Here is a 19,359-nt window from a genome sequence, read left to right as displayed (position 1 = left end):
GACACAGTCACTGAAGCACACATGATTGTATAGGCTGCTGGTTCACTAACATTTTCATTAATTACTATTTTTTATGTAATTATTTTTATATTGTTTTACTTTCTTTTTTATCCAAGAAAATGTTTTTTATTTATTTATCTTATTTTTATTTTTTTTTAAAAAAAGGGCCTTATCTTCAACAGACCATGTTGTCAATGAAATTAGATTTGTTTAAAGGGTTTTTTAAACCAGGCCCAGTCCAGATAATGTCCAAGTCGGACTCAGCAACACACACCTTCATTCATGTACACAGAAAAAAATTAGGGAACACAACAGATTGCATATAATTTATAAACAAAATTACATTTTCAAAATAAGCATTTATGTACAGTCCAGATTATGTCCAGGTCACTCAAATTAGGGAACACAACAACAGATATCATATAATCTATAAACATAATAATACTTTCAAAATAAGCCTTTGAGGACTTCTCATCTTTTTTTTAAATGTTTTTTGGCATCATTATCGTTTTCAACCATGTAACTTTCTAAAGTTAGAAAATACTGAATAAATGTTTTAAAGAAAGTAATACTAAGTGAATATCTGTTTTTGGCCTTAAAAATAAACATTTTACCGAGTACTATAATTAAATTGACTAAATCATGATTGTCAATGAACTCTCCTAAAATAACAGAAACCACATTAAGCTTCATAAACGAACCAATCCTTAAACACATTTTTTCAACTTCCACCCAAAACAAAGACACAATATGACAATACCAAAACAAATGCAGGGTGGATTCAGGCTCCTGACAACAAAATCGGCAATCATCTGACTCTGTCATATTCCATAATTTTAACATTTTCCCTGCGGGTAAGAAGTTATAAATAATTTTAATTTGAAAATAACGATTTTGCACATCGATAGTGGTTTTATAGATTAGTTTGAATATGGCATCCCATGGCAACGGGCAGTCAAAAAAGTCCTCCCATTTTCCATTTGTGTTGTATGAGGCAGCCTTCAAAGATTTCTTTATTAAATAAAAATTATATATTTTTCTATTTATTTTAGTTCCTTTTTGCCAACTACAATTTCTTATTAGAGGTTTACAAACTAATAATTTAGTAGTTCCATAATTAATTATTTGTTTCCATCTTTTCCCAATTACTCCAGTTAGTTGATAAAATGAAAAGCTTGAGCAAGCATCACCATACATAGCTCTAAATTCATCATACTTCATAATTTTACCATTCTCATTGATAATATCATTGACAAAAATGATTCCTCTTTCAAACATATTTTTCCAAAAGAAAGGCTTTCCATCTATTACAATATTAGAGTTCATCCATATTAACTGCTGCAAAATATCATCTCTTTTTTCTGGCACATACAATTGAAAACACCACTATGAGTGGATTGCTTCCTTTATGAACCCCGCCATGTTTCCCAGCAGACTCTCTGGGAGGGAATCACTTGTAAAAAAGGATACAATTTCTTTTGATACAGTACATGTTTTTTGTCCAACAGGACATTTGTTTACCACTCAATGTTTAAATACATCTTTGGAACAATTGATGCTTTTAAAGACAGACACATAGCTTCAAGGTTGAGAAGTTTCAGGCCCCCATATTCATACTCTTTGTACAAAATCTTTCTTTTAATCTTTTCTGGTTTGCCGTTCCAGACAAAATCGAAGACCCTCCGCTCATAAATCTTAAAAAAGTTTTGTGATGGAGCTGGTAATGACAAAAACAAATAAATAAATTGAGGAATAATTAACGAGTTGGCAATAGACATTTTACCATACAAGGTTAGGGATTTCCCTTTCCATAATTGCATAATTTTGTCCAGCTTTCTTAGTCGATTATCATACTTTACTGAGCCTAGATCTTCCAGATTTTCTGGGACAACAACACCAAGTATGTTAACTGGTCCATCTGTCCACAAAACAGGCACTTTTCATTCCATTCGAAAGGACGTTCCCTTTAGATTTCCAATCCTTAACATTTTACATGCATCATAATTAACTTAAGGCCAGATTGCTGTGAAAATATGTCCAAAAGATTAAGAAGGTTCCGCAAACAATGAGGAAAAATCTTATCTTTGTGAATCAGCCTTTTCTGACATGAACTTCATCAAGAACAAACACAGAACACGCCCCACTGATGCACATCTGCAAGACTCACTCAGAGTTGCAGTGTCAAGTTACACACCAGAGTACAACACACTAGTTAACAGCATGCAATGCCAGGCTTCCCACTAACTGACAAAGAAACAGATAACAGATTTGGTGTCCAGTTCAAAGTGTGACATGATTTAAAAATTTGAGAGTTTACTTTTGTATTTTACATGAGTTATTATTTGTACAAACATGGTGCAAAGTAATTCATGATTTGTTAAAACATGTTAGTGGCTAGCTAGTTAAAATGGGATATTGTGATTTCACAAGACTGTCTTAGAAGTGATCATTTGAAAATGTTCAATTTGAAAAATGTGCACTTAGAGAAAATATAAAAATAAAGTGTTGCATATTGATATTTATCTGTTTCTATATATATTTATTGTGAGAAATCATTAAGATAATCAGTGTTTCCACAAAGATAAATATCATTAATTATTAATAATAACAGAGTTAAAGGTAAATTGAGCAAATTGGCTACTTCTGGCAATTTATTTAAGTGTGTAGCAAACTGGTAGCCCTTCGCATTAATCAGTACCCAAGAAGTAGCCCTTGGTTTCAAAAAGGTTGGTGACCCCTGGTGTAGACTGTACTATGATGGCAATATGACTTAAGTAAACAACACCAACATTTTAGATGTTTTATATTCATAAATGTAAGTTTCTCAATGCCTGACCTGTTTTTTGTGCCTTTTTAAAAAATAATTATAACTTTACTTTAAAACGATTTCTACCTCTAACAACCAAAAAGCTGTGAAAAATATGATGCTGTGCTCCAAATTTTGATTATTTACGGAACTTGTGTGAGCCTATGGCTTTACACATTGCTCCATATATATATTTTGCATTCTACTTTAGTTGCTTTATTGAGTTTACAACCCCCTGGCGCTGTATTGTACTGTTTCTGTACTTGTTTTGATGATTATTGTTTATTTGCTTGTTTGTAAATGTTGAATATAAAAACAAAAGTTTATTTTTAAAAATAAATAAAAAACAGAAGACCCAGTGCGTCACATGTTAGACCAGGTGTGTTCTAATATATTTTTTTAATTTTACAAAAAAACACATATAAAGTGGAATAAAAGAGCAAACGGGTGAAATGTAACGAGAAAAAGTAGCATTGGTGACTAAACAAAGGCTGTTTTTTACTTTAAAACTGTCTTAGCTCAAAAAATAATAATGAATCCAAAGCAATGTTGATATGAATTATTGACCTATTCAAGGCTCCAAGTACTTCACATCAAGTATTCCACTTTGAAATATTTTTTGGGGAAAATACTTTGTGTTTTTGCCATATAAAACAGGGTTTTCTTCAACAAAAAATGGCATAAAACATAAGAGAAAAAATGTAGACGTTATATCGACGGAAAGATCTGAAGTTGATATAGAGCAAGGGTCCCCTATATATACTGTATATATATATACCTGTGTGTGTGTGTGTGTGTGTGTGTGTGTGTGTGTGTGTGTGTGTGTGTGTGTGTGTGTGTGTGTGTATATATATATATAAGGGCTGCAACAACTAATCGATTAAAATCGATTATTAAAATAGTTGCCGATTAATTTAGTCATCGATTCGTTGGATCTATGCTATGCGCATGCGCAGTTTTTTTTATATAAAAAAAAATTTTTATAAAAAATTTTTTTTTATTAAAAATTTTTTTTCAATTTTTTTTATTTTTTTTTATAAACCTTTATTTATAAATTGCAACATTTACAAACAGCTGAGAAACAATAATCAAAATAAGTATGGTGCCAGTATACTGTTCTTTTTTCAATAAAATACTGGATAGGATAGAAATGTAGTTTGTCTCTTTTATATGAAGTAATAATCAACAGATTAATCGATTATCAAATTAATCGTTAGTTGCAGCCCTAATATATATATTTATATATATATATATATATATATATATATATATATATATATATATATATATATATATATATATATATATATATATATATATATATATATATATATATATATATACACACAGGAAAAAACGCAGAGGCTATTTCATCCCTACAAGCCTGTTTCGCTGGTTTCACTGCTCTTCAGGAGATTTTATTCAGGGAAAATCCCCTGAAGGGCAGTGAAACCTGTGAAACAGGCTAAATCCCTTGAAGAGCAGTGAAACCTGCGAAACAGGCTTGTGGAGATGAAATAGCCTCTGCAATTTTTCCTGACCTAACGCATATTCCGTTCTACCACGGTATTGAGCACTGTATAACGGATAAACCACAGAAACCTTGACTATATATATATATAAAAAACGAAATAATAAAATCAGTTTGAATATTTATCTTTTGTTCTATGCTTTCTATGGGATTTTGGTGTGGTTCCTGTATATTTTGATAATTTTCATGGTAAAAATCGCGGAAATTCAGTGTTTCCTGATGAAAATAATGTGGCAGACAAAAAGTGAGGCAGACACAGGTGGTGCCTCCACGGCTACACACAATGTATTGAGCGTTTGCGTGTGAGGGGGCGCCTGCTTGTTGCCATGGGGGAGGCAGGCCATGAGGCAGCAAGTACCTCTGCCTCAAGGTAGGGGGCGATATATTGTCAACAATGCATGTGTGGGTGTTTTTTGTCAGATGCAAAAATATTGTTTTATTGCTTGGAATGAAATTGAATTCAATGAATGTGTCTGCCAATATGGGGGATTATATACTGTATCCAAGATGAAATACTTCTCTAAACTAGACTTTAAGACAAAATGAATGTGATCATACAAAGTAAGTTTTCATGAAGGATAGCTATTGCTGCTTCAGATACAAATACATAAAGGTAAGATACACTCACAATACTTGATTTATTTTGTTAAAAGCAAATGGGCCCGACAAGTATATAATAACAACTTTATCAAATACTTTTTGGACCCATTTATCATATCATAATATCATTATGATAACGTTTTTATGAAAGCAAATTACTTCCTTCTTTTTCCTGTTATTCTAATGTGCAACTTAAATCAACAATGATTAGAGCTGCACATATGAATTTAAGTTAAAAAACGAAAAAAAAACCTTCCAAAAGTATCTATGCCTCACCTGGTGTTTAGTTCACCGCACGTCACTTATATACAGTATATATATATATATATATATATATATATATATATATATATATATATATATATATATATATATATATATATATATATATATATACACACACACACACACACACGCTTCATAGTCATACGACTTGGTACTTGATGCATTCTAACTGTTCGCATGCTAACTTGTTAGCCAATTTTACTGCCGAATACCTCAGTCATATACCGTGGTACATGACACATGCTAACTGTTAGCATACTAACAATAGCATGGCAACCTTTTTAACCAGTTTTACAGCTGATCACCGCAGAATCATATAAAAACTTGCCACACGCTAACTTTTGTAGCTAATTTTACAGCCAAACACCTCAGAGTCATATAACTACGTACTTGCCACATGCAAACTTTTAGCATGCTAACTTATTTTAGCTAATTTCACATGCGTACGCTTCATAATCATATGACTTGGTACTTGATGCATTTTAACTGTTAGCATGCTGACATTAGCCACAAAGTTTGGCTTGCACATTTCAGCATTCACACACAATTTCTCCCAAAATTGCATATTCTAGTGTTTTTTCGTACAAACCCCGTTTCCATATGAGTTGGGAAATTAAGTTAGAAGTAAATATAAACGGAATACAATGATTTGCAAATCCTTTTCAACCCATATTCAATTGAATGCACTACAAAGACAAGATATTTCATAAACTTTATATTTTTTTTGCAAATAATAATTAACTTAGAATTTCATGGCTGCAACACGTGCCAAAGTAGTTGGGAAAGGGCATGTTCACCACTGTGTTACATGGCCTTTCCTTTTAACAACACTCAGTAAACGTTTGGGAACTGAGGAGACACATTTTTTAAGCTTCTCAGGTGGAATTCTTTCCCATTCTTGCTTGATGTACAGCTTAAGTTGTTCAACAGTCCGGGGGTCTCCGTTGTGGTAATTTAGGCTTCATAATGCGCCACACATTTTCAATGGGAGACAGGTCTGGACTACAGGCAGGCCAGTCTAGTACCCGCACTCTTTTACTATGAAGCCACGTTGATGTAACACGTGGCTTGGCATTGTCTTGCTGAAATAAGCAGGGGCGTCCATGGTAACGTTGCTTGGATGGCTACATATGTTGCTTCAAAACCTGTATGTACCTTTCAGCATTAATGGCGCCTTCACAGATGTGTAAGTTACCCATGTCTTGGGCACTAATACACCCCCATACCATCACAGATGCTGGCTTTTCAACTTTGCGCCTATAACAATCCAGATGGTTCTTTTCCTCTTTGGTCCGGAGGACACGACGTCCACAGTTTCCAAAAACAATTTGAAATGTGGACTCGTCAGACCACAGAACACTTTTCCACTTTGTATCAGTCCATCTTAGATGAGCTCAGGCCCAGCGAAGCCGACTGCGTTTCTGGGTGTTGTTGATAAACGGTTTTCGCCTTGCATAGGAGAGTTTTAACTTGCAGATGTAGCGACCAACTGTAGTTACTGACAGTGGGTTTCTGAAGTGTTCCTGAGCCCATGTGGTGATATCCTTTACACACTGATGTCGCTTGTTGATGCAGTACAGCCTGAGGGATCGAAGGTCACAGGCTTAGCTGCTTACGTGCAGTGATTTCTCCAGATTCTCTGAACCCTTTGAATATATTACGGACCGTAAATGGTGAAATCCCTAAATTCCTTGCAATAGCTGGTTGAGAAAGGTTTTTCTTAAACTGTTGAACAATTTGCTCACGCATTTGTTGTCAAAGTGGTGACCCTCGCCCCATCCTTGTTTGTGAATGACTGAGCATTTCATGGAATTTACTTTTATACCCAATCATGGCACCCACCTGTTCCCAATTTGCCTGTTCACCTGTGGGATGTTCCAAATAAGTGTTTGATGAGCATTCCTCAACTTTATCAGTATTTATTGCCACCTTTCCCAACTTCTTTGTCACGTGTTGCTGGCATCAAATTCTAAAGTTAATGATTATTTGCAAACAATTTTTTTTTATCAGTTTGAACATCAAATATGTTGTCTTTGTAGCATATTCAACTGAATATGGGTTGAAAATGATTTGCAAATCATTGTATTCTGTTTATATTTACATCTAACACAATTTCCCAACTCATATGGAAACGGGGTTTGTATATTGTTCTAATTCTGGATGTTTTTATGTTGTCTTTAGAATATGTCGCAGGCCAATAAAAACTAGGCTGCACTTTGGACACCCCTAATCTAGAGATTTCAGCGTTGAAAAATAATAATTTAAAATATGAATTGATTTTACATTTTTATGACTGAAACCAAACTTAAGGGGAGCCTTTACGGTTAAAAAACATCCATATATTATATTGGTTTTGAAAATTAAACATGAAAAAGGCCACCTTCATGCTTTTATTTTGGAAAAAGTTTGGACACCCTGTGTTATTACAGTTGTGGCACAGCAGGGGGCGGCAATGACTGGTCAGTTAGCACAATTAATATTTGCCAAATGATCACATGATTCAAACACCGCCACAGCAGAGGTCAGAGGTCAACTCTAATCATGACAGACTCAATAATTAATATGTTTATTTTCATCATCATAACTAAAGTCCACCCACAGATATGCTTACCTTTTCTTTCATATCAAACTAAAATGCAATGATTGGGGTGCACATAACATATGCTGAGCTAGCATCTTAGCTTTGTGTTGTAGCTGACAAAGCAAATTAGAATCATACCTCATAATATATGTCGTTAATATTTAATATATTTTATCGTTACAACATATATTATAAATATACAGATTATGCCACACTTTTGCCACCGCTGCTTTATAGGGTACAAACATGTTCATTCCTTTTATGTTCATTCCTTTTGTCCCCATGTGTTTTTATAAATAATACAGAGGTGGGATGTTTGTTCCCAAGAGAGTGTAGAGGATGTGTTGTCTTCTCCTGGGTGGAGTTTGTTCCCATGGAATATCTTGCACCTCCATCTGAGCTGGTGCCAGTCAGTCCAGACCTGATGGAAGAGGATGTGTTATTTCTTCACCATCTTACGCCCCCCACATAAACACACTGAGACACCTTACAGTGAGGACACGAAGAAGGGGAGCACAGTGGTGTCCAAAGTGCGGCACGGGGCCGTTAGTCGCAGAGTCAACATTTATTTGCTGGGGGCCATTTTGGACTCAGGGTAACATAATTGTTTTTGGTTATGCTGATAGTTTATTTGGAACATGCATACAATTACAATATGATACTCACACATCTTTCCAGTTTCTCCTTACAGCATGTCCGAAAAGGAGTAGGAGGAAGCAGAGCTTTTTCCATTTGACACTCAATACGTAACACAACAGTGAATAAACAAATAAATACATGAATAAGTAAGTAAGTAAATAAACACATTAATACAAAAGTAAGTAAATACCTTCATGAATAATAAAGTAAATGACTAAATTAGAGATGTCCAATAATTTATGCCTGCCGATATTATCGGCCGATAAATGCTTTAAAATGTAATACCGGAAATTATCGGTATTGTTTTTATTATTTTTATTATTTTTATTTTTTATTTTGTAATTAAATCAACATAAAAACACAAGATACACTTACAATTAGTGCACCAACCCAAAACACCTCCCTCCCCCATTTACACTCATTCATACTCATTCACACAAAAGGGTTGTTTCTTTCCGTTATTAATATTCTGGTTCCTACAATATATATCAATACAATCTGCAAGGGATACAGTCCGTAAGCACACATGATTGTGCGTGCTGCTGGTCCACTAATAGTACTAACCTTTAACAGTTAATTTTACTCATTTTCATTAATTACTAGTTTCTATGTAACACATTATACATATTATACATGAGTATGTAAATAAATAAATACATAAGTAAGTAAATAAATTAAAAAATTAAAAAATCATGATTTTGTAAGTCAGGGGTCCCCAAACTACGGCCCGCAGGCCGGATCCGGCCCCCCAGCATCCAAAATCCGGCCCACAGGAAATTATATATATTTTTTAAAATCTTTCCTTTCTAATCCATTTTCTACCGCTTGTTACTCTTGGTGTCTCCTATTCGCTCAGGCAAGTCATATTGTCTTAAAATGAATTTTCCCATCGATAACGTGACAATGTTAAATGTTGATGAACATCAATGTTAATTGATGTTAAATGACAAAACGGATTATAAAGACAATGTATATATGTATATATACATATATATATATACACAGCCTGGCCCGCGGCCATATTTTTTTAACCCAATGCGGCCCCCGAGTCAAAAAGTTTGGGGACCCCTGATGTAAGTAGATAAATAAGTAAATACATGGGTATGTAAATAAATACATGAGTATGTAACTAGATAAATAAATAAATGAATACATGAGTTTGTAAGTAGATAAATAAATAAATAACTACATGAGTGTAAATAAATAAATACATGAGTAAGTAAATAAGTACATGAGCATGTAAATAAATAAATACATGAGTAAGTAAATAACTACATGAGCATGTAAATAAATAAATACATGAGTAAGTAAATAAATAAAAAACTACATGAGTATGTAAATAAATACATAAGTAAATAAATACATAAGTAAATAAATAAATAACTACATGAGCATGTAAATAAATAAATGCATGAGTAAGTAAATAAATAACTACATGAGCATGTAAATAAATAAATGCACAAGTAAGTAAATAAATAAATAACGACATGAGTATGTAAATAAATAAATACATGAGTAAGTAAAAAAATACACGAGTAAGTAAATAAATAAATGTGAGTATGTAAGTAGATAAATGAATAAATATATGAATACATGAGTAAGAAAGTAAATAAATAAATACATTAATATGTAAATAAATAAATGTGAGTATGTAAGTAGATAAATGAATAAATATATGAATACATGAGTAAGAAAGTAAATAAATAAATACATTAATATGTAAATAAATAAGTACATGAGTATGTAAGTAAATAAATAAATATATGAGCATGTAAGTAAATAAATTAATAAGTAAGAAAGTAAATAAATACAGTAAATACATAAATGAATAAGCAAATAAATCCATAACAAAGTTCTAATGCGACATAGATGTTTAACTTGTGATTCACATTATAGAATGAATGGGATTATGTCATTTACTAATACATTTAAAAATGTTTATCAGGATTCTTCTTCTTTCTACTTTGTAAACACTTTGAGATTGAACCCATTCTCAAAGTGGATCATATTACTACTTTGTTTATTAATCCATTCCATATCTGAATTCCACATACTGATATACCAAAGGTCTTAAGTTCATTTTTCTCTAAGATTCTCTTCTGTTTTGTAGAGAAGAATTGTTGTATCAGATTATAGTTTAGTGCAGAATTACAGCTGTAAATGGGTTTACTCCTTCCTGTCATTCAATAGACTCATCATTCAGTTCCTCCAGGAAGATATCCCTGCAAACTATTGACCTCACCACTTTGTCCAAATTCTGCAAAGTCCTCACACGTTTTGTCCAATCAGCATTACTGATCAAATTAGTCCCAGAGCGGCGCTCAAACGCGCGTCAACTATCTCATAAAACTAATGTTTGCTTCTTGTATCGACCAAGCAGGAAGAACAACAATATATCAATTCTTTATTGATGAAATGACACAATTTTTGTAGCTCAGACCTACTTCCTGTTCCTGTCTACAGCGCTAAGCCTTCTGGGTAATGTACTATACAAACATTTACTTCCTAGTTTACATGAATTTATATACATATTTAACATTTATTTATCCAGGGTAAGACAATTAAGAACAATCCTGAGTCCTGACATAGAAAATAGGCAGCATTTACATGTTAGAGTGATGATAAACTCTCATCGTATCTCATTTACCAACAAAAATGATCGCTACAGATCGCTCTAAACAATTCACAAATGCTCTTAACGTGCTAAGGTACATGTGTTGGAACCTAAATGAACGTTAAAGATGGACAAACACTTTTCAAGTGTAAAACATACACGGAGAATGTCTGCAACTTGTGGACCACAGGGCAGACATGGAGAATAAGGAAGCCTTTGGTGGTGTTTCTTTCTGTAATTATGTAATTATTTTAGTTTATGATGTCTAATGTTATATATGGATCTTTATTTTATTGTTTATTATTTGTCTGTGTATTTTATTGTACTATCTATGATGTCAGATGTTATATATCAAGTTTTATTTTATTGTTTATTATGTGTCTGTATTTTATTGTACTGTTAATAGTGTCTGATGTTATATATGGATTTGTATATCATTGTTTATAATTTGTATGTGTATTTTAATATACTATTTATGATGTCTGATGTTGTATGTATGGATCTTTATTTTGTTGTTTATTTGTCTGTATTTTATTGTACAATTTATGATGTCTGATGTCATATATGGATTTTTAGTTTATTGTTAATTATTTGTCTGTATATTTTATTATACTATTTGTGATTTCCTATGTAATATATGGATCTTTATCTTATTGTTTATTTGTCTGTGTATGTTGTTGTACTGTTTATGATGTCTGATGTTGTATATGGATTTTTATTTTATTGTTTATTATTTGTCTGTATTGTATTGTACTGTTTAAAATGGCCCTAGTGTGTGAATGTGAGTGTGAATGTTGTCTGTCTATCTGTGTTGGCCCTGCAATGAGGTGGCGACTTGTCCAGGGTGTACCCCGCCTTCCGCCCAAAGCAGCTGAGATAGGCTCCAGCACCCCCCGCGACCCCGAACGGGACAAGCGGTATAAAATGGATGGATGGATGGATGTTTATGTCTGATGTTATATACATATATATACAATTTTATGTATATGGATTTTATTTTATTGTTTATTATGTGTCTGTATTTTATTGTACTGTTTATGATGTCTGATGTTATATATGGATTTTTATTCCATTGTTTATTATTTGTCTGTATATTTTATTATACTGTTTATGATGTCTGATATATATGGATCTTTATTTTGTTGTTTTTCTGCATTTTATTGTCCTATTAATGATGTCTGCTTTTATATAAGGATTTTTATTCCATTGTTTATTATTTGTGTATTTTATTATACTGTTTATGTTATGATGTCTGATGTTATATATATATGGATCGTTCTTTTGTTGTTCATTTATCTGTATTTGATTGTACTATTTATGATGTCTGATGCAATATATGTATTTTTATTTTATTGTTTATTATTTGTCTGTGTATTTTATTGAACTGTTTATGATTTCTGATGTTATATATGGATCTTTGTTTCATTGTTTATCATTTGTCTATGTATTTTATTGAACTGTTTAAGATGCACCAGATTTTTTTTAAATGATAGGCTCCAGCCACCCCCGCGAACCCAAGAGGGACAAGCGGTAGAAAATGGATGTCTGGACTTAGTTGGCACTGATGGATACAATCTGGCACCTTGACATGTTATCATGCATGGTGCCATGTAAGTCATAAAGATCATCTTTTCACGTCATTCACTTTGGTGTGTTTGCCGTCTGCATCTTCCCGCGGCGCCATGGAGACGTTCCATGAGGTCAGCGAGGAGCTGCAGTTACACAAGCAGCAAACAGCTGAGGTGCCGCTGACGTACTTTTCTCTTGTTCCATCAAACGCCTCCACGCCTCGGCGGGGACAACTTTTATGAAGACAAGCTCACCTGAAGACATTCATGAGACTTTATTGGTGAAGAGCCGGTGGCACCTCTCCCGTGCGATGGACCCCTGGAGGATCCTGCAGATCTGATAAAGGTCCAAAGAGAGCTCTTTCCTTCCTGAGAGGAGGACTGTTTGTGTTTGAGCGTCTCTTCTTCTGGGTGTGGGAACCTGCTCCTCCCAGCCGTCATCATTTCCCGTCCACAAGGACCCTTGGTCTGCACGTCATTGTGGCCCAGCAGGACCAGCTGATGTCTGCGTGGAGAACACATGCTAGGCCAGCAGTGCTTCATATGTTTCTTACGTCTTTTGGAGTTGTTTTAAAAGACACCTCAACTGTGCATCCTCACCAGGTCTACAAAGTGCTCACCAACTTTATTCATAGAGCCTTTCAAAACAAACACAGTGGAGAAACAAAGGGATATTTACACCTACATAAGTACAAATATGTGTGTATATATAGGTACAGTATATGTACTATATATATATATATATATATATATATATATATATATATATATATATATATATATATATATATATATATATATATATATATATATATATATATGTGTGTGTATATGTGTATATATGTGTGTAAATGTGGAGATATGTGTGTATATGTGTATATATGTGTGTATATGTGTGTGTGTATATATATATATGTGTGTGTATATGTGTATATATATATATATATATATGTGTGTATATGTGTATGTATATATATATATGTATGCATATGTGTGTGTGTATATGTATATATATATGTATATATTATTTTTTATTTGTAATTATTTAGAAAATAGTGTATACAAAATAAATTAGAAAATAAAAATAATGTTCTATTTGTAAAATATAGTATTTTTCATTAGTATTTAATTATTCTGTAAATTATGTATTTTTTATTTATAATTATGTTGAAACTATTGTATTTTGATTTTTTTTTAATTAATGCATTTTCTATTTGGAATTTATTATTTTTAAAATATTACATAAAAATAATTACAAAATAAATATACGTTATAAAAATATGTTTCATTTGTAATTAATCATTTTGTAAAATAATGTATTTGTAATTATGTTCAAAATAATGTATTAAGTATTTAATTGTTTTGTTGGATAATGTTTTTTATTTGTAATTAATTATTTTAACAATTCTGTGTAAAATAATTAATTACAAATAAAAAATACCATATTAAAAATAACTAATTACGAATAAAACAATGTATTTTTTATTTGTAAAAAAGTATTTTTTGCAAAATATTGTATTTTTCATTTGTAATTGATTATTTTTTGTGTATTTTTCATTTGTAACTATTTTAGATTGGGACGGCGTGGCGAAGTTGGTAGAGTGGCTGTGCCAGCAATCGGTGTGTTGCTGGTTACTGGGGTTCAATTCCCACCTTCTACCTTCCTAGTCACGTCCGTTGTGTCCTTGGTTAGCGCCTTGCATGGCAGCTCCCGCCATCAGTGTGTGAATGTGTGTGTGAATGGGTAAATGTGGAAATACTGTCAAAGCGCTTTGAGTACCTTGAAGGTAGAAAAGCGCTATACAAGTGTAACCCATTTATCATTTATTTATTTATTAGATAATCATTTTCTATGTTTTATTTTTTAGATATTGTATACAAATAATCAATTACAAATGAAAAATACACATTATAAAAATAAGTAATTATAAAAAAATAGATTAGGTATTTTTCCATCCATCCATCCATCTTCTTCCGCTTATCCGAGGTCGGGTCGCGGGGGCAGCAGCTTAAGCAGGGAAGCCCCGACTTCCCTCTCCCCAGCCACTTCGTCCAGCTCCTCCCGGGGGATCCCGAGGCGTTCCCAGGCCAGCCGGGAGACATAGTCTTCCCAACGTGTCCTGGGTCTTCCCCGTGGCCTCCTACCGGTCGGACGTGCCCTAAACACCTCCCTAGGGAGGCGTTCGGGTGGCATCCTGACCAGATGCCCGAACCACCTCATCTGGCTCCTCTCGATGTGGAGGAGCAGCGGCTTTACTTTGAGCTCCCCCCGGATGGCAGAGCTTCTCACCCTATCTCTAAGGGAGAGCCCCGCCACCCGGCGGAGGAAACTCATTTCGGCCGCTTGTACCCGTGATCTTGTCCTTTCGGTCATAACCCAAAGCTCATGACCATAGGTGAGGATGGGAACGTAGATCGACCGGTAAATTGAGAGCTTTGCCTTCCGGCTCAGCTCCTTTTTCACCACAACGGATCGATACAGCGTCCGCATTACTGAAGACGCCGCACCGATCCGCCTGTCGATCTCACGATCCACTCTTCCCTCACTCGTGAACAAGACTCCGAGGTACTTGAACTCCTCCACTTGGGGCAGGGTCTCCTCTGCAACCCGGAGATGGCACTCCACCCTTTTCCGGGCGAGAACCATGGATTCGGGCTTGGAGGTGCTGATTCTCATCCCAGTCGCTTCACACTCGGCTGGGAACCGATCCAGCGAGAGCTGAAGATCCTGGCCAGATGAAGCCATCAGGACCACATCATCTGCAAAAAGCAGAGACCTAATCCTGCAGCCACCAAACCAGATCCCCTCAACGCCTTGACTGCACCTAGAAATTCTGTCCATAAAAGTTATGAACAGAATCGGTGACAAAGGTAGGTATTTTTCATTTGTAATTAATTATTTTGTCAAGCATAGTATAAATACATTTTAATCTATTTTATCTGTGTTTTCCCACCCAAAACAAAACAGCACGATATTAACATGTAACATGCCTTTTTAAAAAGAAAAACTACATTTTACATTGTGCGTTGGTAGGGTCTGATCCCACTAGAAGTTGTGAAACAAAGCCAGAGTGTGGATTCCAAGTCGTAATTCAATTGGAAAAGCAAAGTTGGAAACAGATGTGAGAACCTTTTGAGGGATACGCCCCCAAAGTCCCGACGTCCCTCCAGCTGATTATTGTGTTGAAGCCGCGCACAGTGGGGGGTGCACTTTGGATGCTAGCGCTGGCACAGGAAGAAGTTGATCTGAAAAGGAAGTGAAATCATGGTGATTGTTTGCGTGACACACCTTCACGTCCTGCATGAAGCAAGTACACGTCCATGACATCATTCCTTCTTAAAAGCTTCCAGGTTATTCCGTCCCGGTCGCTGCCGTTGTGTCCTTGGGCAGGATGCCTCACCCACATTGACCCCACCCCTGTGGAGGATTCAATGACCAGGTTGTTGACCTACGACCCGGATCCGGTTCCCAGGCGCCGAGCGACGTCTGCTTGCTGATCCTTGAGAATGTTTGAATTTCATATTGAATACGTGATGAGCGTATGTTTGTGTGCTGGTTCATCGTTTCCTTGTGTTTAAAAACAAGAACATCTGAAAACCTCAACAGGTTTTATTACTTCCCAGCTAAAACATCATGTTCCCCTGAAGGTCGCATTATTCGTGCGTCAGAGACCAAGCAAACTGGCGGTCAAACACGTGGACTTCATCAACGCCAGGAGGAGACTGCTCTCTGTTCCAAAATGTCCAAACAACATATTAATAAGGACCACTAGAACCAGACATTTTAATAAGGACCATGAGAACCAAACAACATTTTAATAAGGACCACTAGAACCAGACATTTTAATAAGGACCATGAGAACCAAACAACATTTTAATACGGACCACTAGAACCATAAAACATTTTCATAAGGACCACGAGAACTAAACAACATATTAATAAGGACCACAAGAACCAAACAACATATTAATAAGGGCCACTAAAACCATACAACATTTTAATATGGACCACTAGAACCATACAACATTTTAATGAGGACCACTAGAACCAAACAACATATTAATAAGGGCCACTAAAACCATACAACATTTTAATACGGACCACAAGAACCAAACAACATTTTAATATGGACCACTAAAACCATACAACATTTTAATGAGGACCACTAGAACCAAACATTTTAAAGAGGACCACTAGAACCAAACAACATTTTAATGAGGACCACTAGAACCAAAAATTTTAAAGAGGACCACTAGAACCAAACAACATTTCAATAAGGACCTTTAGAACCAAACAACATTTTGATAAAGACCACCAGAACCATACAACATTTTAATGAGGACCACTAGAACCAAACAACATTTTAATGAGGACCACTAGAACCATAAAACATTTTCATAAGGACCACGAGAACTAAACAACAAATTAATAAGGACCACAAGAACCAAACAACATATTAAAAAGGGCCACTAGAACCATACATTTTAATAAGGACCACAAGAACCAAACAACATTTTAATATGGACCACTACAACCATACAACATTTTAATGAGGACCACTAGAACCAAACATTTTAAAGAGGACCACTAGAACCAAACAACCTTTCAAAAAGGACCTTTAGAACCTAACAACATTTTGATAAGGACCACCAGAACCATACAACATTTTAATGAGGACCACTAGAACCAAACAACATTTTAATGAGGACCACTAGAACCAAACAACATTTCAAAAAGGACCTTTAGAACTTAACAACATTTTGATAAGGACCACTAGAACCAAACAACATTTTAATGAGGACCACTAGAACCAAACAACATTTTAATGAGGACCACTAGAACCAAACAACATTTTGATGAGGACCACTAGAACCAAACAACATTTTGATGAGGACCACTAGAACCAACATTTTAATGAGGACCATTAGAACCAAACAATATCTAAATAAGGACCACTAGAACCAAACAAGATTTTAACGAGGACCACTAGAACCTAACATTTTAATGAGGACCACTAGAACCAACATTTTAATGAGCACCATTAGAACCAAACAATATCTTAATAAAGACCACTAGAACCAAGCAACATTTTGATGAGGCCCACTAGAACCAACATTTTAATGGGCGGTATAGCTCGGTTGGTAAAGCGGCCGTGCCAGCAACTTGAGGGTTCCAGGTTCGATCCCCGCTCCCGCCATCCTAGTCACTGCCGTTGTGTCCTTGGGCAAGACACTTTACCCACCTGCTCCCAGTGCCACCCACACTGGTTTAAATGTAACTTAGATATTGGGTTTCACTATGTAAAAGCGCTTTGAGTCACTAGAGAAAAGCGCTATATAAATATAATTCACTTCACTTCACTTCAATAAGGACCACTAGAACCAAACAAGGTTTTAATAAGGACCACTAGAACCAAACAAGATTTTAATGAGAACCACTAGAACCAAACAACATTTTGATGAGGACCACTAGAACCAAACAACATTTTGATAAGGACCACTAGAACCAAACACCATTTTGATAAGGACCGTTAGAACCAAACAAGATTTTAATGAGGACCACTAGAACCAAACAACATTTTGATAAGGACCACTAGAACCAAACACCATTTTGATAAGGACCGTTAGAACCAAACAAGATTTTAATGAGGACCACTAGAACCAAACAACAATTTAATAAGCACCACTAGAACCAATAAAACAATAGAACCAGCGGCAGATGTTCTTTCAAGGACAAGCACACAGTAAGTTGTGTACTACCTCACATTGCCAGTAGAGGCGCTATGCTAACAAGAACTCATAAACTTTAGTATCTTCTAGGCAAAATGGTCTCTCGCCACCCCAGTTCTAATTTAGAGGAAACACCCAGGATGTGATGAAGTATATCCAGGTCATGGATGTGTTGTAGTGGCCGGGTGATGCTTGGAGGAACATTCAGACTTACAGTAGAACACACTCAAGGTTCCTATACTGAATGAAAGAAGTGTAAAGGTGAATATATGACTATATTTAAAATCCATCCATCCATCTTCTTCCGCTTATCCGAGGGCAGGCGGGCGCAGCAGCCTAAGCAGGAAAACTCCGAAAAATATTTAGTGTAAATAAGTAACTAAGACTGTTTTTATTTCATTTTTAAAGGGCTCCAATTATGTTATTATGTTACTTATTTAGAACGTCGTAAACAATTTCTAAAAATATCATAATTAATAATGAAAATACCACTTTGATCATGGTATGGCATGATTTCTCACTGGCACTCATCGAGGGCGGACGCTCCCCTTTCCTCTCCCTTATCTCTCCTGCTTGCTTCTTTGTCTTGTCTTGTCTTAACTTTTTTTGTTGCCTCTTTTTGCACTGCTCTCCAAATCTAAACATTGGAACTATTCAACTGGCCTCAACGAAATTGACAAGATCTTGGGTTTGGGGGAACCTGCTTGTCGTGACGGAGCGGTTGTTGCTGGACACACGACGGACTCTTGGGAGAAGAAGGAGTGCCGCGTGACCCTTTCAGTCGAGGACATGAAGATATCCACCTATTCGGAATTATGACAACAGGACATCTGCTGATTGGAGTAAGCGTTGCTCTGGTTTGTCCACAAATTGGAAGTTGCTGGCAGTCTTCAAAGTACCCCAAAGCTGCCACAAATGATTGGAGGATGCGGGAAGAACTGTGGACACTCTTGTGATTTGGATCACATCGGACTGTCTGCCCCGCAGGATTTTTGAGGACCAGTC

This window comes from Entelurus aequoreus, linkage group LG06, assembly GCF_033978785.1.
Source record: "Entelurus aequoreus isolate RoL-2023_Sb linkage group LG06, RoL_Eaeq_v1.1, whole genome shotgun sequence".
NCBI lineage: Eukaryota > Metazoa > Chordata > Actinopteri > Syngnathiformes > Syngnathidae > Entelurus > Entelurus aequoreus.
Note: the sequence above shows the minus strand (reverse complement) of the source record.